The 24753-nt window shown below is 42.7% G+C and overlaps 1 pseudogene; it reads left to right on the forward strand.

Annotated features, from left to right (window-relative positions):
- The first annotated feature begins 16458 nt into the window (after positions 1–16458).
- LOC147915917 (glyceraldehyde-3-phosphate dehydrogenase pseudogene) lies at positions 16459–19142 on the forward strand (annotated as a pseudogene).
- The last annotated feature ends 5611 nt before the right edge of the window (positions 19143–24753 follow it).

Genomic DNA, 24753 nt, shown 5'->3' on the forward strand with positions numbered 1-24753 from the left:
TGCTTGATTTCCCTGGGGGAATCCTTTGTGCAAAGAAAGCTGACTCTGGTCCCACTCAAACGGAATGGGTGTCACGGTGGCCAAGATCTGGGAGACAGAGTGAGGCATCAGAGCCAGAGAAGAACTTAGGGGTCAGGGATGGGAGCCAGAAGCCAGGCCAGCTAGTGGAAATTAAGGAGAAAATGAAGGGAATGGAGAGGATATAGGAGTATGTTGGTGCCTGCAGTAAATAGTAACAAAGGATTTTTATGGAGATTGAGGAAAGGCCAAAGGAAGAGGCAATGATTACGTGGCAATGTGACTGTAGTCAAGGCTAGGGTTAAGGGATTGCTGGGTGGGAGAAAATGGCGACATGTGTTCTATTTATTCATAATTTATATCTGCATAAAACTTCCAAAAAATTTAAGGCAGCTTTCAAGAATAGAAACAATTGCAGTGCAGCTGTCAAAACAGAAATTAAAAAAACATTTTAAAACAAGCAGAAAGAACAGGAAACAAATTTACTAAATGCTTAGGAAAATTAGATTATCTTAACTGGACATTGACTTTGGCTCTGAATTTCCTAGTAGCCAAGGAAAAAAAAAGGACAATTTTCATAGCCGAACAGAAATTGCCTGTAGGAAGAGATAGAGTGCCAAGTTGAAAGGCAAACGGAGAAACTGAGGGTTGAGAGGGACGGGACCACACCATGGCTGCTGCTCGGATCTCTTCTTCCTCTGATGCTGGCTCCACACGCATGCTTATTTCTGGCTATAAAACTTTCACCCTTGGTCTGTCTTCTTTCCACTTGTCTAGCTGCTGTCTGCACCGTGGGAATGTAAACTTCTCACACCCCCTTGCTGCTATGCTCTGAACGGCACACCCGCTTTTTTACTTTCTGGCTTTTACTGTTTGTTACTCTGGGTGAGGCTTCAGATGCCACAGAGATCGGGAAACTTCCCCGCCTTCTGCTGACATGGAAACATAAATGGTCCCAGACTTCTGTCTTCACCTCCGCATTCCATGGATGATGTAGAGCTCTTTCATGCCCTATTGTATCCCCCTCTTACTCCCGTGGGTGGCACCCAGTCTGCCTCTCACCTTCCCCCTCTGCTGAGTCGTCTCCAGTTTGATAGATTGTGAGCTCCCACGCCTGTCCTAGCAGGGGGGCTGTCTGCACCTGAGTGAGAAAGAGAGGGGTGCCAGACTTCTCCCTCTCTTCAGTGGCCTCCTGAGTCACATCCACAAACCCTGATATTATTCTCACCACACTTTATCCTAATGCTCCTTACACTATATCATAATTACTTATTTAGTCTCCACCCTGTCTGCTGCTTCTCCCTCCCTGCCTCCCCCCCATGAATTGAGAGGGTGGCTGGCTTGTGCCTGTCTGCTTTGCTGCCACGTCTCCAGCACTCAGCCCAGGGTCTGATACAAAGAGAGCATTCAAAAAACATTTCATTTGTTTAACAAAGATTTATTAGGCAGCTACTATGTGAGTGGTGCTCTTCTAAGAATTTGGGATCTATCAGTGAACAAGACAGACAAATCCACTTTTCCTTGTAGATCTTACATTCTCATGGGTTTGGTAAGTGAATGACTAAAGGTTATGGGGGAATATGGAGCAATCAATTAAGGAGCAACGAGAGGGGTCAGGACGTTCCAATAGTGGCTCTCAAACTGGAATGTGCCTGAGAGCGTCAGGAACTTGACAAGCATGTAGACTCCCAGCCCGGCACCAGGGAGCCCGAGGAGGCGCGGGGCAGGGTCTCTCTCCTGTGGGTGGTCCTCAGACCACACTCGGAGGAATCTTGCCTGACCTCCTCGTGGGGGAAAGCTTGAGAGGAGAATATTGATGAATGGGGTCAGGCTCCACGTTCAGGTCAAAAGCGACATGACATTCTCAACAGAGCACCGAGTTGTGAAACAGTTTAAAAAAAAAAAAAAAGAAAGCAGGTAAGGCTGTCTTTTATCACAAGTGAAAAGCCTCTGACTGACTTCTGCCCTAAATTGCCACAGGGACTCTGGCCCTGAGGCGTTAACCAAAACCTGGACCCACACTGCCGCCTCTGCTGGCATAAATAACCATGGAGGCTGGAAGGACGAGGAAAAAGGCCTGTGCCACACTGCACTGAGAGGCCAGGGTGTACCTACCAGTTTCTGGCTCAAATCTTCTACTTTCTACCCCCACATGTATGACAATTTTTGTGCTGTGCACGTTCTTTGGAACTCAAGGCATATGGGTAAGTGACCCAAAGGCACCATTTTCCCTAGGGCTTTCTTTACCCTACACATCTTCCTGTCTCACCCTCAATGCTGCATGTGATTCTTGGAAAGAACACACATTGGAAATGAGGGAGAGAACCATCCCCCCACCATGGCCCTAGCCAGCCCCTACCTCAGCATCTGAGGATGCCCATAAGAACCCATGCTCCAAAGTCCCGGGGGGGTGGGGAGGGCAGGTACCTCCCCCTTCCCCACCAAATGCCTCCAGGGCCTGTAATGCAAGCCATCTGGTGGGCTCTCCTCTCGTGGCCTCTCCATCCCACACACTCCTCTCTCACTTCCAAACCTTTCTACTATGCCCTTTGGAAGCCCCATTATAAGAGCTTCCTCCACATCTTGTTGGAATGGAAACCTGACTTCTCTCCGGGGGGCCACTTCTCTGTGCAGCCCTCTGGGTTGGAGGCTGCCTACTCCCCCAAGTTCCATGAAGTGCAGGATCTGGCGAGGTCTGCATTCTCCAAGCCCTTCATTGCTTCTTTAAAACCATTCTCCACTCTTGTGTAAAAGCTCCATCTTTGAGGTGTACGCCATCTGGCTGTGTACTGGTCTGGAGAAACCCAACTGTTTATCTTTTTGTTCCAAAATACAGACCACTGATTAAAAACAAAAATCACCCAAGTGTGCAGACTGGTGCTTCTACAAACCCCTGCCCTCCAGTGCGGCCCCACAATCTTTTTAACGGGCAATAGTTAGCACTCTCTCTCTCTCTATCTCAGCCGCCCACTCTCACTATTTCAAACATTTACCAGATTAGTCAACCTGCCTCACTTCACTCTCAGGAGAGGAGTTCATGCTGTACTGTGAAGGAGGGCCCTGAATATGGCAAGCACCAGTGGAGGTCAGAAGTAGGAGCCACCTGGGACTGCACCTGGGCCCGCACCTGGGCCCCTCCACTGCTCGGCTGTGTAGCTCCGGGCAATTTTTTTTTTTGCTTCTCTGTACTTCAGCTTCCTTCTGTAAAAAGGGGATGATAACATTTACTTGTGGGGCTCTTATGAGGGTCAAATGAGCTAATGCACAAGAAAATAGGAATAGAGTCTGGAATATGATACAAGATCAAGTTTGTTTATCATCCTCTTAGCATTTCTAGGCCTTCTCCTCTCCCAGGAGTGTGGGCTTCTAGATGGAGAACCTTCAAGATGAAGGGCAGTGATGGGTCATATTTGCAGAATGCTAGGAAGCTTTATGTCTGCATTTCTCATGGAAATAGGCTGTGTGACACCTCAAGTCCAGGTCAGAGGAAATTTGCACAAAAGTTTGTGTAGCTTATAACCTCCCTCTCCATTGCACAATCCTCTCCCAGTTTAACCTTTCCATCACTCCAACAACTCATATTCCTTAATAAGCAGAAAGGGCACTTTTAGGGAAAATGGGAAGCATGTTTATAAACGCAGTCTTTGCCCTGATTCAGAATTGTTCTCTCTCAATTACACAAGGGTATAATTTTGGCATTTTGTGGCATACAGAACCTGTTCATGAGCACTGAGAAATCCACCAGGTGGACCCAGGGAGTTCTAATGTCTCTGTACCAGAGAGATTCCTCTCACAATGCCCAAGAAATACCAATATTAGGAAAATGTATCCAAGTTACAAGAGGAGATAGTGATGCACATGCGCGGCAACTAACTCCCCGTGAAGGCTCTATTTAAAGGGCAGAGGGATGCGCTCCTGGGCGGGGTGAGCTAGCAAGTGCAGGAGCTTTGCCCTAGATTTAGGTATCTAGTCCAGCTCACCTTCACCCCAAGTGCATTTGCATTTTCTGTAAATCTACCTACCATTTGTACACTTTGTTTTCATATGAAAAGACTAGGGCTTCCTCTTCTATATCCCCAGATGCCCTTTACATTGAAGTGCCATAAATTCCAAACAGTCCAGCTTGACTTCAGGGAAGACCAAAGTGATCCACAGTTAGGCACAAATAATGGATCCCAGGTGTGGGGACGGTGCTGGCTCCGCCCCCCACATAAGCTGATGTGTTCATTGGCTGCCTCACACGGACACACCTGGACAGAACGCCTGAAGGAACACAAACCTGCCTCTCCCAAGATGAGGAACACCAAGGGGACCCAAAGTATCTGATCTGCAAAGGGAGGCCCTAACCTCTTAATAAGGAGCAATAAGAATAAGTAAAAAGTGTTATTTTAAAAATATTACCACTTTTCTTTCCACATAATCTCACACATTTTGCCATTGCTCTCCCTCTTGTCGTAGGCCGTGTAGATCCACTTTCTTTTTTCCATCTCCTTAGGCCAGGTTTATTGCATCCTCCAACATCTTGTTTATATCCTTTTGTTAGGTTAACAGCATCAGAAGGTTCCAGATCTTTATCTCCATCTTCAGGAGTTCTGAATCCCACCAGTGAGAAAGACTGGGTGCAGTAGGAGAGACGATGAGAACCTCTAGGCAGTGGTCCCAATGTGAGTCACAGCTTCGTCAAAGGTGACCAAGGTTTGCCCAGGACTCTCCTGTTTTTACTGCTGAAACCCCTCAGTCTCAGGCATACCAGTACGGTTAGTCTCCCTATACCCAGGAAATTTATAAAAAACACTCATGTCCAGGGTCCCTCTCCAGACATTATCTTTTAATTGGCCCAGGGTGGGGGTTGGGCCTCAGTCTTGTTTGAAAGTCCCCCACCCCCTCTGATGCTCAATGAGGGCTGAGGACCACACCTTTAAGAGACAATCAATCAGCTTGGATCAGGCCAGTGAAAAAAGGATTCTCTTAGGACATGATATGTCCCCTGATAGATTTCTAGTCTGACTCTAATTTCTTGGAGGCCTTTGGGAAACACAGGTACTTATGGTTTAGCACTCTCCAGACCTCAAAAGATAAAAAGGAGCCAAACAAGGAAATGAGAAAATCCAATGAAACAAAATATCTAAAATCATCATAGAGATACCCTTGATATTGCACTTAGACAATTAGATGAGAACAATTTCTAGGAGTCCATGTATCTTACACAACATCACCTGGATCCTCAAGAATCCAATGGCAATGAATTAAAAATTCAAACAAAAGGCCGTCACTCAGGCTCAGCTGATGCTCCAGTGGTGTGCACCTTCCACTGCTGACTGCAGCACACCTGCCCACTGACCCATATTCTCCTTGTATTCAGAGATCTCTCAATGTATACAAAAGCAAATCCATCAACCTTTGGCAAAATCCAAGGATGCTTTTCAAGATGAAAAATCAAACTAAATAAAAAAGTACAAACCAAACCAAACCAAACCAAAAAATTAAGAACAGAAAATGCAAAATATATCTTTTAGTATTCCTCAATATGTTTCACTACAGCTTAGGTGAATTTTCTCTCTCTGATTTTCAGTCCACCCTCTTAGAAACCCAGTAGGATCAGGTATACCAGGGACAGGAGATAAGTGTGCTTTGTTATTAGGGTGACCATACCATCGGGGCATTTTTGAAAGTAGAAGTGGCCACTATTAATAAGTATGCTGGGCTAGAGGCATAAACCGGGACTTTCTGGGGCAAACACACCTGGGCTATGTTGATCCTATTATTTATCACTAAGCTTCTACCACCGCATGGCAGCCCCCTATTCTTTGAATCTGTCGACCAGTGACAAAATCTGTCTGAAACTTCTTCCTCTCCCATTCACTACAAAAGCTCTGGACATTCGGGTATTTGATTGAAGGTTTGTGGCCTTATGTCTGACTCTATTCTCTTAAATCCTCTTTATTACAACATATTTCCCTCATACAGAAAAGTATATAGAATTACATGACAAGTAACACCCGACCCTATCAGATGTCTAAGATCCAGGCGGGACTTCTCGTATTCCCTTCCCCTTGACATTCCTTCTTCCTTCACCAGAGAATCTCCATCCTGAATTAGCATTCCCGAATGTATCCTTCCTTTGCATGCTTTATGCTTTACCATGAATCCATAAACAATGCCTGGCGTTGTTCTCCCTGTTTTAAAACTGTACGTATTTTGCAATTTGCCTTTTCTCACCAACATTATGTTTTTCAGAGATTTCTCCACACTGATAACGTGTCGCTCTAATTCATTCATTTTAAACACTGCATAAAAGTCCATTCAAGTAGACCACAGTTTAGTTATCAAATCTCCTGGTCATGTAAATTTATGTTTTTCCAATTTTTTGCTCTTACAAACAAGAGCAAAATTGTGCTCTTGTGAAAATTCTTCTACGTATCTTCTTTTGGAAGGTGAGAGTTTCTCTAGGGTATATTCCTAGAAGTTGAATTTGGGATCGTAGGTTTGTGCCTCTTCAATGTCAGCAGATACTGCTAAATTCCTCTCTAAAATGATTGTATCAGCTTACACTCCCAGCATCTGCATGGAAAAGTTCTCCCTTCTCCCCATCCTTGTGAACACATGGTGATATCAGCTATATTAATTTCATCACTCTGGTATATGCAATGATATCTTGTTCTTTTCAATTGCATTTCTCTGATTACTAGTGATTTTGAACGTCTTTTCACATATTTATTAGCCATCTAGGGTTCCTCTTGTACAAATTACTCATTCATATTCTTTCCCTGTTTTTCTCACCGGGTTGTTTGCTCCTGCTGATTTGTGGTAGTTCTTTACAAATTCTGGATACAACCCTTTGTTGGTTCTATGCTTTGTAAATCTCCCAGTCTGTGGCTTGAATTTTAATTTTGTTTATGGTGTCTCATGTTGAATACAGGTTTTTATTTTAGTGGAATCAGATTTATCAGTCTTTTCCCTTACAGTTTGTACTTTTTTGGTGTCTTGTTTAAGAAATCCTTCCCTACCTTGTGACCAAAAGGATATTATCTTATATTTTCTTTCAAAAGTTTAAAAAGTTTGTTCTTCAGGGGCGGGCTCCGTGGCGCAAGCAGTTAAGTGTGTGCGCCCCGCTGCGGCCGCCTGGGGTTCACCGGCTCGGATCCTGGGCGCGAACAGACGCACAGCTTGTCAAGCCATGCTGTGGCGGCATCCCATATAAAGTAGAGGCAGATGGGCACGGATGTTAGCTCAGGACTGGTCTTCCTCAGAAAAAAAAAAAACAAAAAACTTTGTTCTTCATACCTTACATATCTTACAGAATTGATTTTCATTGCTGAAGTAAGTTAGGGATCTGACTTAATTTTTTCCCTGACGATAACCAATTGCCCTGTCCTGGTATCACGGACTAAATAGTCCAGCCTTCCTCCCACTGCTCTGCAGGGCTATCTATGTCACTTACCAGGTATGTCTTTCACTCATTTCATCCCGTTGATCTACTTGTCTACCCCGCTCCATTACCACAACCTTATTTAACATAGCTGTATAATGAGTTTTGAGATCTGGTAATAAATATCCATAGTTTTTTCTTCTTCAAAATTGTCTCAGCCGTTCTTGGCCCTGCCTCTTCATTGTGCAACACACACTGAGGGTAAATAAAGGAGAGAAGTTGCCTCTTTCCGTTCCTCCACATTGTAGAATTTCTGCTTTTTCCTCAGGAAACTTCACGTACTGCTTGTGAAACATGACCACCAACACACAGACCGAGTGAGGGAGCCAACATCAATTCACGTGGTAAATATTCATAAGGCTTAATTTTCTTCTTTCTTTCTTTTTTTTGAACAAAAGTAATATAGAAAGCAGTTCTATTATTTTTCCCCACACCTCAATAGATATATTTCCCAGCAGTGCAAATCCCATTTGAAAAACTTGTCAAGATCATTGTGTTGCTTTTAAAATAATAATTTCCTGGTCCCACCGTATGAATCAGTCAGAATTTCTGGAGATGGAGCCTGAAAATTTATCTTTTTAACAAGTACCCTGGTTAATTCTGTTGTACTTCCAGGTCTGGGAACCACAGTAGTAGTTAGTTTAGTTTACCAAAATGGTTCATTCTCCTAGAAGCGACATTAAATTTTCTGGCCTCTAGGTGGCGCTCAGGCTCCTCCCTTTCCATCTACCACCTTATCCTTCCTGATTTCCGCGTAGGACAGGACCGAGGATTCCATGTCCCCAGGGCCAAATCCTGCTTTCCTGTCTTTGTGTGGCCTGTGAACTGAGAGTGGTTTGTATAACTTCAAATGGTTGAAATAAATCAAAAGAAGAATAATATTTTGTAACACATGAAAACTATATGAAATTCAAATTTCAGCACCCATAAATAAGGTTTTATTGGAACACAGCCGTGCCCATTCATTTATGTATTGTCTGTGGTTGCTTTTGCACCACAATGGCAGAGTTGAGTAGTTGTGGCAGAACCTGTATGGCCCACAAAGTCTAAAACATTTACTATTTGGACCTTTGCAGAAATAGTGTGCCAACCCTTAGTCTAGAGTGATCAGCAAGGACATTATTGGGCCATGGAGTAAGGGACGGCGCCTTCACAGAGGCCCTGAGTCTGAGAGTGAGTTCTCTCCTGTGACTCTCTCTGCCGCTTTCTTCTCAAGTTCTCCAATGAGGCTCTTCAGGTCCTGAGGGCCTCGGGCCAGAGCCACTTTAAGACCTTTGCAGTCCCTAGCCCCTCCTACTGTACCACATCAAACTTTGCTAAAATGTACTACATCCCTCAATAGATGTAATTTATATGCAACTATAATAGTTGCATTGGAGTGCAGTTTTCTAGTTGACAGAATGTTATATTTCATAGATATTTAAAATAAAGATGCACCATTTAGAGGGGTGTCCTGGCTTACAGATCCAGAATCAAGGACTCAGGAACCAGATGCTTGGGTTCATATCCTGGCCCTACCACTTACTGGCAGAGTGACTGACTGTTATGTGCCTCAGTTTCCCCAACAGTAGCATGGAAATGGAAGTAACAGTACCAGAGGGAGGCTAAGGAGTAAATGAGTTAGCATGAGAGAAGCTCTCAGAACAGAGCCTGGAGCATAGCAAGTACTAGATAGGTGTTTGCCAATATTTCAGTTTTATTTTGTAGTTTCTTTTCATATTTCAGAGCCTATACAATTTTTTTAGTTGGTTCTCAAGCACTTTTGAAAACAAGCCCTTGAAAAGTCCATTAGACCACGGCACTGTGTCTGTAGCACCTAATGGTCTAGACAAGCTCTGCCCCATCTTTAGGGAGCAGCGACCTCCCCGCTGTTCTGGGTGTGCTTTTTCCTTGGGCTTACCTCTTGTTTGTTCTGCCGGTCAGTTCTCTTTTTATTCACCGTCAAAGAAACAAGACCTAGAAGGCCGACCTCAGGGTTAAACCCTTTGGGGGAAAGGACTAGGAAAGCCACTAGGCTGGCTTCTGTTCTAAACCTTGGTTTGGGACAGTGTTAAAGTCTTCATATGATTAGGGTAGAAAGAGCCTGTGTGTGTTGGACCTCTTCTTTATATTGGATGTGATGTTCTGTAGGTTGTGTAGGTTCAGAATCCTGGGATCTAGTCAAGATGTTATTAGTCAAAATATTTATTCAGAGGATATATTCTACAGTAAAAGAATGCGTTTGACCACCACCATCCCTGATGGTAGAAACCCTCTATATCTCACTAGCTTAAACTTCTTACATTGGAGACCCTGGGTCCTTTGCTAGCCCTTCTTCCCTCAGACTGGGCTGTGTTAATATCTTTCTGCAACCCAGGTAGTTGGGACTGAAGAGAACTTTGCAAGGATCTCCAGGAGCTAAACTGCTGTGTTGCTCTGTTCCGCTTTTCTGTCTGTTATATTTAGGTACACTTCAAAGCATCAATAACCCTTGTTGCATGATTTTATATCAAATTATTTTTCGAGTTATTCTCATTTTTTTCCCCGTAAATCTAAGCATTACTCTGTAACGAATATTATCTTTGTAAGCAGGTGAGAGATCTCCCTCTACTGGGCAGACACACAACTGCTGCCCACATTACAATGAAGGATACTAGTTTTTACATTATAAATTGAAAAAGAAAATAATTTATATCTTTGGTTAAAAAAAAAAGTCTTTCCAATACAGTTGATCATGCCCTAGGATGAATTGTCACCAAGTCTCTGTCCCTTCTCTGCTTTCCTTTATCCTTTGCCCAAAGCAGCAAAAGATAAAGGATGTGTGCTGCTGTGACCCATCATGGTAATAACCAAAACAACACCTGGCTGTTGTCAGCTTTTTCACTGCAGTGATGTGAAAAACTGATGCAGAGCCAGCAGGCAGGGCCAAAGTGCCCTTAACTTGGTCCTGTAATGGAGAAGTTTATTCTAAAGCCAATTTGATTGCAGATTCAGGCTATGCATGGGTTCAGCACAGATGCATGCTAAGGTCTGTGGCTTCCTCATGCAGATAGTGTTTCTAAGACCTCGTCTCGGGAGAAATTCTGTAGCTTTTCTACAACTTGTTCTCATGACTTCTCCCTCCTCCCACAGCTCTTTTTTATCATTCTTAGCAAACAGGTGTTGGCTGGGCAGATGGAACAGCGTGTTCATGGGTTGAGAGAACGGAACAAGCAGGGTATATTGTGAACGTTTTCCATTAATTGAGAGTAACTAGAATGCCGGGATGCAGAAGAAATGATGCTGGAGAGGTGAGCTGGGTGCAGGTTGAATAGGTCTTTTAAGCTGACTTGAGACTTCTTCCTGAGAAAAAGAATCACAATCTTAAAAGCCTACAGGGGATAGGAAGGTCTGAAAGTGACTGAAACAGCTGAGTGGGGACAAGAGAGAAATTGACCTGTTCAAAGGGGACAACCACAAGTTTACCAGCCAATGGTTGCCATGTGCAAATGATTTTTTTCCCCAAATAAATCTGTATTTTAAAATTTTGGCAATTAATTAAAAACTCCTACAGTTTAGGCTACCTTGTGAGACAAGTTAGTAAGCTGTTGGGACAGACAAGTGATGAGGGCCTGGACTAGAGTTGGGTCAATGAAAACTAACCCATCTCTGCTGTTTTGTCCCTGGAGTCATCACTAGCTGGTTAGATCTCTTTTTGGCAAATTTTCAGAATGATAAGGACTGAGTGAGCCTGGCAAAAAAAAACTGCTCATCTTATCCTCAATATGCCTTCCCAACCATAGAAGTAATTCTAGTGTTCATGGTGCACCTCTTTTTTGTCTGACTGTGGATCAGTGACTACGCACACGGTAGGTGCTTAGTTCATGCTAAATAAATAAATTAATGTAGAATGTTTCACTTCTTCTCACAGAAAATATAATCCCTTGGACTTTCTAACCCACAGGATTAGAAATCCTATGCCCTCCAATAATTGATGACAGATGGCTTTATTATAGGGCTGTAAAATAAAAACCTGTCATTTTCAGCTCATGGCTGACTTGATTATATGCCAGGAGAGGGTGCTGAAACCTATTATTTTTATGTGGGAGGAAAGGTAGATTGTGAGAAGAAATTTCTGGATATACTACTTTTGCAAGTCCTTGGGAATAGTCTTAGTACCAGGGTACTAAGTACTTTAGTACTTTAATACTTAGTACTAATTGCAATAAAGGAGGCACAGTTTTCAAGAAAGATGAGGGAGCTTGTCCTCTGGAAAAGGAGGTTCCATTGTTAGACCAGGGCTACTCGTGGAGACACTTTCCTCTGATCACTCGTTCAGCATGCCTTTATTAAGAAAGTACTTTTTATCAGGTGCTGGGAGTACGGCAGCGAACAAGACACTGCCTAGCCCTTATAAGCAGATAATCACAATGCAGAGTGACAGGTGCCATGGAAGGAAGGTGTAGGGTGTTTGGGGAACTCTTAGGAGGGTGGGATGGGAGTCCTGAAGGTGTTTTGTGGAAGTGATACCTGTATAACGAATTATAGGATGAGTGGAAGTAATCCAGAAGAAGACAATTTTTGGGCGACGGGGTGGGGTGGGCAGGGGAGTCTACCAAGAAGAAGGAAGAGTTTACTCAAAGTCTGGGAAGCGAGGGCAAGCTTAGTGCATCCCTAGAAGGGAAAGAAGTTTATCCTAGCTGGAGTTTAGAGTGTAAAGCGGGAGTGGTAATACCTGAGACTGAAGCCATAATTAGAGGGTAGACCTGCAGGGGCTTGTAACCATGTTAAGGAGTTTGGACTTTATTATAAGAACAAAGGCAAACTATCAAATTTTAATCAAGAAACTCATCGAGGGATTCACATGCTCACACTTATATTTTAGAAAGGTCACTTTGTGGGAAGGAGAATGATTGAACTGGGACAGGCTTGAAGCAGAGGGATCAATTAGGAGCTTGTTGCCATAATCCAGGAGACAGTTGACAGTGGCCTAGAGTAGAAGAGAGGCAGGTAGTTAGAGAGAACTACGTAAATGTGAAGGGTTCTTAAGAGATGAGACTCCTCTCTCTTTCAGACACACATGCATCCTTCAGAAATTGATTAGTGATGGTGGGCTAAGAAGATATCAGGGATGAAGTCTTCATGTGGGCGGTGTAAGGCACTGAGATAAGAAATGCAGGAGGGGAGCAGGCTTGAGGTGGAGAGAGGGAGTGAATATGGTTTGGGTTATTGAGTTTAGTTTTGTATACCCAAATGGAAGTATTCAATAAGCAATCTGATAAATGGGTCTTAAGTTAGGAGATTTGGGAGACATCAATATTTTGATGATAACTGAAGCTATAGAGGGGATGGGCAAAGTATTTGAGCAGATGCGGTCTCACCAGTTGTTGTGGGGATCAGCAGGTGGACAGGTAATCAAAATGTTGCTTAAGGTAAAGGACAAAAAAGACACATTTTGTGCAAAATTATCGAACATTTTATACTAACTTAAAACATCACATGATAATCTTTGATATAAACTTATTGCTTTTAAAAAACTTAGGTACGGCGATCACAGTGTCACCTGTGATTTCCAGAATCAGTTTCTATAAACTGGAATGAAAACCAAGACACTTTCAAAAAAATCTTTATATATATTCTCTCTAGATGTTCACTTTTCCTTTGGATTATTTGTAGCTGTCTCAGTCAACCTAATTCATTCTTTTTTTTTTAGCAATTTGTATTTTTGAATCTTTCTGAAGCATTCAACTCTTTCTTTTTGCAATCACATTTTGTCAGATTACAGAATATTTAATTACAGTGCGTATAAAATAACAAGTGGAGTCAGATGAGCAAAAAGTCCTGGTAATCACGTAACACAATTTTACAGAGGAGCAGAGCAGCCTGAACGTGGGTCAGAGTGTTTTACATAGGGAATGAGGAATAATGGTTTGTCTGCTAATTAGTTGAGACTGTATAAGACAGCTTCTACTGTAATATAAGTTTTATATATATAAATATAGTGATATTTGTTTTTAAATCCTGAATTCTGTTTTGCAAAATCAAACTTTAAAATAAAGCATTTACCTCTCCATCTATCAGAATTGCTGCTCTTGTCTTTCCGCTTATTACAGGAGAGATAAGGCGTGCACAAGCCTAGCTTTCATATTTTTCAAATAAAAAATAGAATGTCATACTAAAATAGTGATCTTAATGTTACCCCAAGTCTTGGTGACTAAGAGTGAATTTCATAGTTAAGAGGACCTTTGCCTTTCCCACAGTTTCTGAAATGTTTTGAACTTTTCCCAAACCTAATCATATGCATAGATGGTGATTAGATTGCTGAATTTGAAAATCGCTCCTTTGAGCTCGGCATCATTTGGTCTCTTTCAGCAGTTTGTATTCAACTTGGTGGGCTGCTCCTCATCAGAGTGGCTTCACCTCTCTCTCTCACGCTGGCTGCCCAGGACTGTTTCAGATGAGAAGGCCTTATTTCCCAGTCTCCTAAAAATTCTCTACGTTCCTCATTCTGCCTCTCTGAGCTCCTCTTTCTTTGTTTCTTCTACATGAATTATAAGAGATAAAGCAAGATGTGCAGGGCATTGGTATGTTGACAAATAAAATTCCTATTCCAATGACAGACCTCCCTCCTGATTTGTTGTATCTTGACAGAGGAAAGAAACAGCTTCCCTCTTGAATTCAATATTTCTCATTCCCACCTGACCTTGCCCCACCTTGCTCCTCCTTGGTCTGCCCTCCTGTTCCTTGCACCACCATCCTCCTGTCCACCTGTGATCCCAAATCATAAATATGAGCGGCATCCTGGTCTCTTTCTTCTTTCAACCCCACACCCTAATGGTCACCACGTGTTATCAATTCTCTCTTCTAAATTTATCCTCCCAACTTTGCCCTCACCGCCACTGGATTCCTTCACCTGGATTACAGCCTTGGGCTCCTAATTTACCTTCTTCCCATTAGATTGAGCCCGTCTTCCGTCAGTCAGCCACATTGACATCAAAGCAAATTCACGTATGCCATTCATCTGTTTAAAATTCCACCCAGTTCTCGTCCACTTCAGGAAAAATCCAGGCTTTTTACCTTCTCCTGCTGGTCTCTCCAGCGCCCCCTGCATGGACCAGAATGCTTTGAGCTTTCCAAAACCACTGCACGGTTTCACACTCCCTTGCACTGTGTGTGTCAACTCAGTCTAGACAGCCCTTCCCCACTTGGAAGCGTGGCAGACTCCTTCCCACCCTTTAAAACCCTTGTGCCTTTCATCCGGAAGCCGTCCTGTGCTGCCTCTGTTCTTCACTCCTTCCTGGGTGTCATTTTGGAGTCTTGGCCTGCCTCCAGAGTGCAGATATTTATTGGAAAGTCTGTTTCCCTGTATGGCTGTGATCACCTTGACCACTCTTTCACTCATCTTAGTTTCTTTACACAGTGCTGGTCACACTGAAGAAACACAAATTTATTAGTGATTGGTGTATAAATTAACAAACATATGAACGAATGCCCCTAGCACAATTCCCCCTTTTATCTCTTGTACTAGTGGGGAAAACCGCAGACCTGAATAAGGATTTGCTCACAGCATCTGGCCCTAGCGGAATTAGAGGTAGGATAGAATAGACGCCATGAAGAATAAAATAAGCTGGTTGGATACCCCAGATATTTGTCACTCCTGGGGATTATAAAAGAAGAATGGCTGGTCTCTGTGTACATTGGACTTCCCTAGCCCCCACCCTCACTCTGGAAGGAAACTCCACCAGCAGGCTGGTACCGTGGGACTCTTCCAGGCATACTTTGTGGAAACTACTCCTGCATGGTCAGCTAAACTGTGTACAACAATAAATGTTATTTAAAAATGTCTTAGATTTAATAAGCACTCACAGCATTGTGTGGCAACCTTAGAGAGAGACTTCTTGGCAAGAGTTAGGACTTAGTGGGTCAGCAATTCGGAATGCGGGTTTTATCATCCACGTAGTAAAACCTCCAAGTGCTGAGGTGACAGTATCTATAAAGCAGCTCTCCGTTCACTCTTATGCCTGTGGAGAGGAAAGCTACCCTCCAGCTCCAGAACAACTAGTGCAAAATTGAACCAGCAATTCCTTACCAAATTAGTTAGGATTCTGGATTGCTAATGAAACAGCCTAGCTGAATGAGCTTAAACACAAAAGGGGAATTTATTGTAAGAGTATAAGATTGTCTCATGGAACCTGAGAATGAGAATGCAGCTGCCAGAACATCTGGGCCCAAGGGGACTCTGGTTCATCTCTCATGTCTTCTCACCCCTCAGTGGTTGTAATCTTCTCCATTTTCTATCTTTTGTAGATTAGCCAGCCATCTCCCCTTGCAGGTGAGAAAGTTTTTCTTTTCAAAAGTTTTAAAATTTTATTTTAAAAAGTATCTTACAGTCAAATTGACTTTTTTATTTTGAAAAATACTGATGAATTTTGTAAATTTTAATACATGTATAAATTTGTGTAACCACCACCATCAGGATACAGAACAGTTTCATAGCACCCAAAATTGCCTTGTGCTATCCCTTTATAATCACATTCTCCTCCCACCCATAGTCCCTGGTGACCACTGACATGTTCTCCATCACTGTAGTTTGTCTTTTTGAGAATGTCATATAAACAAAATCTACAGTATTTAACTTTTGGGGACTGGCTTCCCTCAATCAGCATAATATCTTTGAGATTACCATGGGTTGATGTGTGTATCAATCATTTCTTCCTTTTTTATAGCTGTATAGTATTCCATTGTGTGGATGTATCAGAGTTTGTTTATCCATCCACCTACTGAAGGATGAGATGAAGTTTTAATTCTTATCTCTTTAGTTGCCCAAAAAAGATTAACTGATGTTCTTGCTTTCAAATCCAGAAACGCCTGTGAGGTACACATAGACCCAGCATGGGTTAGATTGCCATCTCTGGAGAAATCAGCTAGGATAGTGATTAAGGTATTAGGATTGGTCCAGCTTGAGTCCAGGCTCAGCCGTGGTGCATCATCTCTGGCCAGGAGTGCAGTTATAGATCATAAAGAACAGAGAAACTGCCATAGGAACCACGAGGATGGAGAAGGAGAGGAGTCAGGAGTGGAAAAAGAATGCGTTCTTAACCTACTCCCCCATGAACTTGTTCTTCATCAAATCTCTTCCCAGGTAAATTGACCTGAAACGTATGGTTCCCCAACCTTAATTCATAAGCTCTTAGAGCTGTGCTATAAACAGTTTGGCAGGAACAATCACATTCCTTCATTGTCTGAGAGATAACAGACAAGGGGTAGTGATTGCCCACGGGGCATGTGGCCCGGCCCATTCACCTTCGCTGGACCCACCCTGCTCTCTTCACACTGTGACTTGATTGGGTGTCTTTAGCAATGGCCCAGATTCCAACAGAAGATCAAAGAAACATATAGTTTAACCCTTACCTGGGGCAGGCATTTTGCTTGCAAGTCATGTTCTCATCTCTCGCTTGTCTTTTCTTTCCTTGAAAGATAAAAGGCTTCTTTTTCTTGTTTTCCCATCTAAGGCTTCTTTCTGATCAGTGCTGCACTGCTTTCAAAATACACTTATTCCAGCCAGTGCACAATAATGGCCGGGATGGACTAAAGATTGAAACCAGGCTTCCACTCAGCTTTGTCTGTCACCCACATATCACATGCATCCAACAGAGCTGCCTCTGCTTAAATCCCTAAAGCCAAGAAAACGGAAAAGAAAAGGCCAAACCATTGCTGATCTCACTCTCAGAGGTGCCTCGGCCTTTATTCCTGGGGAAGGGGAGCGAGAGGGGAGGGTGACCACAGGCGTAAATGGAAAAGGTGGGGCTCAGGGCCTCCTATCCCTTCAACCAGAGCAGTGCTCCTGTGATCTCTGTTATATGCAGGGCCGCCTCTGTGCAGATTTTATTTGAAGAAAAAATTCCAATGCTGGAAAAAATCTGACAACCACTGCCCTAGCCAAACACGGGGATACAGGGCTTCCTACCACTTACACGTGCCAGCAGCTGCTCTCGGTCCTGTTTCTTCTGATTTGGTTTTCTTTTAAGGATCTTTCTTACTTGGAAGTTGTTTCTCCAGGATCTGCCTTGTACCTAATCTAGTTATCCCTTTTTGGTGTATTGAGAAAGAATTTTTTATTTTTTGGTTTTTAAGTTTAAAAAAAATTATTGAAATAATCAATGTTCATTGAGGAAAAATTATTTAAAAAATTATAAAATGCGCAAAAGAAAAAAAAAGTGACTAAAAATTATCCTCCTATTCCTCACCACCCGGAGACAGCTACTTTTAACACTCAGTCCAACACTAAATCCTGAAATTGTGCCCTCAATGCATTTGGGAAGTCCATCCACTTCATTCCATTTCTACTGCCATATCCCTGGTCCAAGTCTCTTAACTGGTCTCTTAATCTGTTAAAAATAGTATCTAATACATCACTCCCTTGGTTAAAACCTTTCAATGGCCTCAGTGGACAAGTAAAACACCCTTCCTGTGAGCCACAGGGGGCTGCATGCTTTGGCCCTGGGAACATCTTTAGCCATGTTTTCACTCCACTATTTCACTCTGAGGGTCTCATGTCAGCCTCCAGTGGTTCCTTCTGCACAATACGTCCAAGAAATTCCTCCATGTGCATGTGTTGGAACCCACCCCTGGTTCGAGTGCTAATACAGACAAACACCTCTTTGCTTATTTCACTGAGAATGTGAGGAAGGAGAGATTAGGTACATGGATTCATGTTGCCATCTTGTCTCCTTAAGAAAAAGCTCCTTCTCACTCAAGAGCCGTTTGTGAAGTGCAAGCTGCATCCCTAAGACGTGGTGATAAAGGTCAGAATAAACAGATTTGGCCATATTGGGTGCCTGATCACCAGGCAGGGCTGCTTTCAACACTGGAAAAGCAATACCATCACCATCATTGGTCCTTTCATTGACCTCAGTCATGTGATCTGTAGGTTTAGTGTCCACGGCAAGTTTAGTGGCATTGTCTAAGCTGAGACTGGGAAGCTTGTGATCATTGGGAAGTACATCTCCAGCTTATAACACCAAATGGGGATGATGTTCATGCTGAATATGTCGTGGAGTCCACTGGTGTCTTCAGTACCTTCTAGAAGGCTAAGGTTCACTTAAAGGGTAAACCCCAAAGGGTCATCATCTCTACCCCTTCTGCTGATGCTACCATGTTTTAGTGTTTGTGGTGACAGTGAACCATGAGATGTATGACCACTCCCTCAAGATTATCAGCAATGCCTCCTGCATCAACTCTTGGCCTCCCTGGCCCAGGTCATCATAACAGCATTGGCACTGTAGAGAGATTGGTAACCACACCCACGCTATTACTGCCATATAGGAAGCTTTAGATAGCTCCACTGGAACTCTGGCATGATGGCTGGGGTGCTTCCCAGAACATCAGCCCTATGTCCACTGGTACTGCCAAGGCTGTGGGAAGGACCTCCCTGAGCTGAACAGGAAGCTCATTGGCATGGTCTTCCAAGTTCCCATCCCAAGGTGTCTGTCATGGATCTGACCTGACCTCTGGAGAAAGCTGCAATGTATGACAACACTGAAAAAGTGGTGAAGCAGGCATCATTAGACCCTTTAGAGGTGTTGCAGGTGACAGTGAGATTTTACAGTGACACTCACTTCTTCACCTTTGATGTTGAATCTGTCACTGCCCTCACAACCACTTTGTCAAGTTTATTTCCTAGTATAATGATGAATTTGGCTATAGTGTCTGTGTGGTCTGTGTGTGGACTTCATAGCCCATGTGGACTCTAAGAAATAAGCACCCTGGTCCGGACCATCAGCCCCAGCAACAGCATGAGAAGAGAAATGTTCCTGGCCTCTGGAAGGGGTGGGGGAGGGGTGTCACTGGCTGTTACAGAATAAATTGTGTCCCCCTAAGTCATATGTTGGCTGTTACAGAATAAATTGTGTCCCCTTAAGTCATATGTTGAAGCTCTAACCCCCAGTGTGATGGTATTTGGAGAAGGGGACTTTGGGAGGTAATTAGATTTATATGAAGTCATGAGGGTGGGGCCCCCATGATGGAATTCGTGCCCTTATAAGAAGAAACACCAGAGAGAAGGCAACTGTTTACAAGGCAGCAGGAGAGCTGTCACCAGAAACCAACTATGCTGGCTCCTTGATCTTGGACTTCCAGCCTCCAGAACTATAATAAAATAAAGTTCTGTTGTCTAAACCACCCAGTCTATGGTGTTTTGTTATGGTAGCCCAAGCTGCCTAAGACAGTGGCCCAGCTCTATTCCTCAATCCCTGAGAATCTCATCCTCAATGCATTTCCATCCCAGGTGTCTTGAAGAAGAGAAGTGGCTTGTAGAGACCTACCTTGTCACAGGTCATCAGTCACATCAGTAAAGTCTATACTGTGCCTCCCCACAAAGAAAAAAAGTTAAATGAAACAAACCAAAACAAAACCAAAGCAAAACAACAACAAAAAAGAAACAGAGTAGCTCATTACAGTTCAAATCAGAAAACAGAACACAACAAAAGGGAAAAAAAAGAAAGGAAGAAAAGTAAATGGTTAGCAGCATAAAATCTCCGGCTAAAATCTCTCAGTTGGGAGCCAATGAGATTTTCTGAGCAGAATCAGTGCCTATAGCTTGGCACCCCCGATGGAAGACTTTTATGATAGAAAATTAAGGAACCAAAAGTCAGACCTGAAGCTTCATCCTTTTCTTACAGCATGTGCTAGCAACTCCTGCTTCTACAAGTTCATGGTTCTAAACCACCTGACAGGAATAAGTGAACCCTTTAGGAAACGACCTGTCTTGGGACCAATCTTCCCTCACACTTCACACATCACTCTATTTTTGTATTAATATGTAGCAATCTAAATATTTGTATAGCAATATATAGTTACAAATGATTTTCATATACATTATCTATCTAATTCCAGTTCCTATATTCAAATGCAAATTAGTCACATTTCAGGAAGCTCCAATCTTGGTTCTCTAATCCCAATATTTTCAGTAATTTGCATTAAAATGAGGAAGTGGGTCACCCTTGAGCATCCTACTTTCCCTTCCTATGCTCCAAGGCTCCCCTGTTCTGTCCTGTGGTCTTTATCTGACAAAATGCACAGTGTGGGCGCAGTGGGTGTGCTTAAGAAATATTTGCTGACTGAATAAGTGAATGGAAAAACACATGAATATATCTACATTTAAATTAATAGTTTAGTGCATTTTTCCCACTTGTCTGTGACCTCTTAGTTAATTCTCCCGTAGCTTTATCCCCGTTGCCTACATCTCCTCCGTATCCCACTTGTGTATGTTGAAATCACAGCAGGCAGTGAATTGCCTGCTGAACATGCCAAGTACTTTCCTTCTTTAGCATCTGAACTCAAGCTTTTCTCTCAGCTTGGAATGCCCTTCTCTCCTATACCCTTGTCTACCAAATGAACTCCCCTCGTCCATCACTGCCCAGTCCAAATACTGAGTCTAACTTGTAGATTTCCCACTTCATTCTCCCAGTCAGTATTAATTGCTTGCCCCCATTGCACTTTATAGATGCTTCTATTATAGAATTTACAAAACCGAATTATAACAATTTATCTTAAGGGTGTGTTCATTTCTTTCCTAGACTAGTGAATCCTAACTCAGGCTATGTAGCAAAACCACCCGGAGAACTTTTATTGAACCAGATTCTCTGGGACAAAGACTGAAAATCTTTATTTCTATTTAACAAGGACCTCAGTTGCAATCTTTTGCAATCCTTTGGGCTGGCTTTAGGAAATTGTTGCTTAGACTGTGTGGTCCTGCAATCAAGGAATGCATTTTACTTAGCTTTGTATCATAAGCCTAGCAAAGTGTTGGTCTACAGGAGGCACTCAATACATGTTTATTGACTAAAATGCAATTGATTATAACTTCTTGCCTGCAGCTCTCAAATTCTTGAATTTAACAGAAGAAAAGGCAGCATATAAAGGAAAAATTGCTAATAGTGAAATTTCTGAGAGCTGTTATATTGATATATGATATTTAGGGCAAAGCAATCTTTGTCTATAAGACCCATAAAGAAGGCCTTTGCATAAAGGAGGGAGTCTCTCCCCATCCCCTAAACTTACCAGAAGCTCACACCCTAACTTTGAATACAGGTTGTATGAACCGACTAGGGGAATCATCTCAGTCATGTAAGTGTGCACCAGCTTCCTCTCATCCTTTTGTGTTGGTTACTAGGATATAGAGTCTCACCAAGTGTGAAATTGATCACCAGAGGACGAGATGGCTTATTGCTGCTGATCAGGTCATAAAAAGCGTTAAGACATCAAAGAGTGAGTTCTGTCTTGCCACATTTCAGAGAATTAAACTAAGAGCTTTCAGTCCTTCTTTGCTGTTTCTTCTCTATTCCAGAGCAGCTAAGTTTCATGACCAATAACAGAGAATCTACTGCTCTAATCAAATGAAACAGTAAAAGACAGCTTGAGAGTGTTCATAACTCCTGAGACCTCCTTATCAGAATAGCTTAAAAGCACTTTGAGAATATTAGCTATTAGGACCATAAATAACTGTCAAATCTTCTTATCTTGTCAGATTGCTTAGTTGCTTCTCTGGGGCAGTATTGACTTTCTGCTTCATCCTATGCTGTAAATATTGTAAAGTTCCTTAAATGGTATATGTCTCCTTCTCTTTTGTATCTATCTTGTTGCTTTGCCAAGTGTAGGTGACCAAGAAGTGCTGAACTTGTTAATATAGTATCCTTTGCTTTTACTTTCATTTTATTGATTTAATTATAAAGGTAATATAAACTTCTGAAAAAAATCTCAAATGTGCATGAATATATCAGGTAAAAAGTTAAAGGTCGTAACGAAAGAGAGAAGGCTAGAATGACCCTGGTGGTGACATTGAAAAAGGATTTTTGTGGTCATGAGACTTGTGCCCTGATCAGCAGGCCATTCATAGCTACATTCAATACTAGCTACCAGTACAAAACACGCCCCCCACACATAAAATCCCCTTTAACTTAGGATGAGATATACAGACTTTTCTGTCATAGCTCTCTTCCTTCCTCTCCCCTCAGAAGTTAGTCGTTCTGTTCCATCTCTCTATCGCCCAGCAACTGACTTTCGGGAAAGTGGAAAAATCTCACCTTCAATACTGATGAGTCAATTTGAAAGTTACGTGGTTAGAGGAATGCATAAAAATTCCAGGGACTGGGATGGAGCTGAAGTCAATGTGACTCATGGGGGATGAAACAGAGTTGGGCACGGAGCAGGCAGAGATAGATGAGATGGAGGCAAGAGCCAGAGTGTCCAGGAGCTAATCTACTCCTGGGTTTCAAGAGCTGCATCTCTTAAGTGAAGCTATTGGGCTCCTGACCACCCCCTATGATGCCCACCCCCTTCATATATGCACAAGTCTTTTAATGCTTATACCATAACATTTATAAGAATGTTCTGAGGTTTTCTATTTACCTGTTTTTCTGCTTCTGTATTTTATTCATCTTTGAGTTTCTACAGCCTGAATAGTACCTAGAATGTAGGTAAGAATTTAACAATGGGTATTGGTTGAACGAGGGACTGAATGAATTATGCTTGGGATGGATAAGGTGTGAAAGTGCTCATAATCTAATGAGATAAGAGCAAATGTATCCTAACACACAAAATGTTATTTTATTGAGTAGCTGGGATTGTTACTGGTTAAAGAGAATCTAATATAGGGTCTGGACATGACCAAAATCCCTCCCAACATCTGGTATAGGCACCAAAATAATTCTGAACCAAGGATTTAATAGGAACCTGAGGACAATATGTCAATCATTTGATGGCTCATTTGAATCCCAATTTCACCCTTTATTAGCTGTATGACCTTGGGCAAGTTACTTCCTGTCTCTAAGCCTCAGTTTCCACATCTGTAAAATGGGGCTATATAGTAACCTACATCATAGAGGTTGTGGTGAGGTGTCAATGAGTTAAGTTATGTAGTGCTTAGAACAGAGCCTGGCACATATTAAAGGATCAATTATTACAGCATTTCTTAACTCCCCACCAACCACATGCCTGTGATCCACATCCAAGGTACATCCCACTGCCACCAACTTCTTCCAGGCTGTCATCCCTATCTACTTCACACTCCCCCTGCTGACTCTCCAGTTCTGATAACTTCCCCCTTCTGACCATTTTTACTATGTCCTGGATGTGATTAACATAACACCTTATAGAGTACTTAACCTATTTCAGACACTGTGCTAACTGTTTTCCATGAATCATTCTAAACTTCCTTCCAACTCTATGACTTAGGAGCCATTATTATCTCTAATGTTCAGATGAAGAAACAGAATCAGGGACTAGGTAACTTATCCAAGGTCACACAGCTTATGATTGATAGAAACTCGGATAAACCCAGCCTGCCCTCTGATCCACTTCATTATCCTCCCTCTCCAGTGTGGCAAAGACATTCCCTTCTCCATTTCCTTCACGTGGAATGCCTCCTCCCTCCCTCCAGGACGCTATGCTTCCTTGAGTTGCACCTCTCTGGGGTGGACACTGTTTAGATCCATCCATCCACAGGCCACATACTGCCTGCTAATACCCAGCTGGGTCTGGCCCCTGGAGCCAACCCACCCCTTGAGATGGGTTGAGTATCGTGTCCTAGGTTTCATAGTCTTCCCAGTCCTGCTTAGATAACACGATGTATCAGCAAGAAGACACTCTCTCCAACCTACTCTTATCTGTACAAATTATATCCTCACTTTGACATGCTCTCTACTTCTGCAGAATTTGTCCTCTGCCCTTTTCAGAACTGACTTATTTTTTCCTAATTGTATCTTGTATGTTTGATGCTTTCTCCAGCTATATACTATAATATATAGGACAGAGCCCTGTCATACTTTTTTGTTTTAGTCTGTTCAAAGGAGTTTCCTTAAAACAGAACAGTGGTCCGGGAGCCAGATGGACCTGGCTGTAAACTTTGGCTCTCTACTTTCTAACTTTGTGACTTAGGGCATGTTACGTAACCTCTCTGTGCCTCAGCAATTACATCTACATAATGAACATAGCCACCTCACAAGGCTGTCATATAGTTAAATGAAATAATGTGCTTGTAAAGTGCTGTGCCCAGTATATAGTCAATACTCAATATATCGTAGCAACAACTACTTGTGGTACCAGTGTTGCCTGCCGTGACCAGCACTGCCCCACTGAGTTGGGTGATCTGCAAGGCCATACATGCTGGGCATGCCATGATAAGTAATGAATGCAGGCTGACAGCTGGAATTGTTGGCCAGGTTGAGATGTGTTCCCTGCCCCAGCGACTTCCTCCCTAGGCTGTGTTTGGAACTATGGCTTTTATTCTGACTTCAGCCTCTCTTTGAGAGTCAGGCAGAACATTTCAGTTTCTCAAGCTTTCTGGCTTG

Source organism: Ceratotherium simum, chromosome 11 (genome assembly GCF_057802395.1).
Source record: "Ceratotherium simum simum isolate JZ-2026a chromosome 11, ASM5780239v1, whole genome shotgun sequence".
Classification (NCBI taxonomy): domain Eukaryota; kingdom Metazoa; phylum Chordata; class Mammalia; order Perissodactyla; family Rhinocerotidae; genus Ceratotherium; species Ceratotherium simum.